The sequence below is a fragment of the Mandrillus leucophaeus genome, unplaced genomic scaffold (assembly GCF_000951045.1).
Source record: "Mandrillus leucophaeus isolate KB7577 unplaced genomic scaffold, Mleu.le_1.0 Scaffold23, whole genome shotgun sequence".
NCBI lineage: Eukaryota > Metazoa > Chordata > Mammalia > Primates > Cercopithecidae > Mandrillus > Mandrillus leucophaeus.
The window spans coordinates 2,562,081-2,564,349 of NW_012102365.1; the positions used below are offsets into that span (position 1 = coordinate 2,562,081).

Below are 2,269 nucleotides of genomic sequence, written 5' to 3' on the forward strand. Positions count from 1 at the left end.
GGTGTTTCCTCGATTAGCTTCAGGTTGTGGGTTTGGGGCAGGAAAAACCTGCTTCCCCAAAGAGGTATCATGTCCGGAAGCGAGGTGTTTAGGCCAGCTGGTGGTGGAATGGGTGGGGGCTGGAGGAAGGGAGTGAGGGGCAGTTGGGCAGTCAATAGTGGCGGCCAGGATGCAGGGGTACAGTGGGTGGTCTGAGGTGGCTCTGGCCAGCAGCTCCTGGGATGTTAGTTTGGGAGAGAGGGATGGTAGGTTTTGGATGCGTGAGATCGGAGCTATGGGGAGGCCTCTGGAGGAAAGGCTAAGATGGCAGTTAGAGGCAGGTGGGGTCAGGAGCTAGGAGAGTGTGGAAGTCTAGTGTGTCTGTCAGGGAATGTGTCCCTCTTCCATTCTCTGTGTCTCTGGTGACAAGTCTCTCTTGGTCCCTACTTCCTGTCTCTCCCTGTCCCTTCATGCACCGCCACTTTCTGCCCTGTGTTCCTCAGCCCTGCAGCCCAGATGTCCAGATGCAAATCCCTCATTGACACCTGTTCCCGGGGGATTCTGGCTGGGTCATCTGCAGGGCCAGACTGGGGTCCGGACTTGGCAAGGGCCTGCCGCACTCTGACACCCCACAATGACCCACCTGCTCTCTGCTGTCCCCCACAGGCTACTTCACTCCCCTCAACACCCCACAGAGCTACGAAACCCTGGAGGAGCTGGTCTCTGCCACAACTCAGAGCTCCAAGCAGCTGCCCACTTGCTTCATGTCGACCCACAGGATTGTCACAGAGGGCAGGGTGGTGACTGAGGACCAGCTCCTCATGCTTGAGGCTGTGGTGATGCACCGCGGGATCCGCTGTGCCCGCTGTGTCCTGGGCTTGGAGGGTCAACAGGTCATCCTGCACCTGCCCCTATCCCAGAAGGGGCCCTTCCGGAAATGGGAGCCCAGTGCCCCTCGAACTCTGCTCCAGGTCCTACAGGATCCAGCCTTGAAGGACCTCGTCCTCACCTGCCCCACCCTGCCCTGGCATTCCCTGATCCTGCGGCCCCAGTATGAGATCCAAGCCATCATGCACAGTGAGTTGCCTGGGCAGGTGGATGGGGGCTGCTGGGGGAGAGAAAGAGGGGTGCCCCCGGGAGCTGCTTTGATGGAAGACACCCCCACCCCATCCCTGAGGATCAGCTGGAACTTCAGGTTGCTTCCTCTGTATTACACTGAAGTTATTCTATTTTTTTGAGATAGAGTTTTGTTCTTGTTGCCCAAGCTGGAGTGCAATGGTACGATCTCGGCTCACCGCAACCTCCGCCTCCCCGGTTCAAGTGATTCTCCTGACTCAGCCTCCCAAGTAGCTGGGATTACAGGCATGCACCACCACACCCAGCTAATTTTTTGTATTTTTAGTAGAAACGGAGTGTCACCATGTTAGCTGGTCTCGAACTCCTGACCTCAGGTGATCCACCCGCCTCAGCCTCCCAAAGTGCTGGGATTACAGGTGTGTGCCACTGTGCCTGGCCAGTTATTCTTATTGATGCTCAAATTATCTCTGCTGGGCCAGGCGCAGTGGCTCACGCATGTAATACCAGCACTTTGGAGGATCGCTTGATCTCAGGTGTTCCAGACCAGACTAGGAAACATAGCAAGATCCCCATCTCTACAAAGAATTTTTTAAAAAATTAGCTAGGCATAGTGCTTGTAGTAGTAGCTACTCAGGAGGCTGAGGCAAGAGGATCACTTGAGCCCAAGAGTTCCAGGTTGTGGTGAGCTATGATCACACTGCTGCACTCCAGCCTGGGCAACAGGGCGAGACCTCGTCTCTTTCATTTTTTTCTGAAGCAGAATCTTGCTCTGTCACCCAGGCTGGAGTACAATGGTTGATCTCAGCTCACTGCAACCTCCATCTCCTGGGTTCAGGCTATTCTCCTGCCTCAGCCTCCCTACTAGCTGGGATTATAGGCGCCTGCCACCATGCCAAGATAATTTTTTTGTATTTTTGGTAGAGACAGGGTTTCGCCATATTGGCCAGGCTGGTCTGGAACTCCTGACCTCAGGTGATCCGCCCACCTCGGCCTCCCAAAGTGCTGGGATTACAGGCGCGAGCTACCGAGCACAGCCTAAAAATAATAATTTTAAAATTTGTTTTTATTTTTTCTTAATACTTGGAGGAAGAAAAAATAAAAATAAAAATTTTTTAAAAAAGGATGGGCCAGGCGCGGTGGCTCACGCCTGTAATCCAAGCACTTTGGGAGGCTGAGGCGGGCAGATCACCAGATCAGGAGATTGAGACCATCC

The 2,269-nt window shown here is 54.1% G+C and overlaps 1 protein-coding gene across 6 annotated transcripts in view; it reads left to right on the forward strand.

Annotated features, from left to right (window-relative positions):
- Positions 1 to 2,269, forward strand: part of THEMIS2 (thymocyte selection associated family member 2) — a 22,390-nt gene that overhangs the window by 14,580 nt on the left and 5,541 nt on the right. The window lies entirely within an intron of this gene.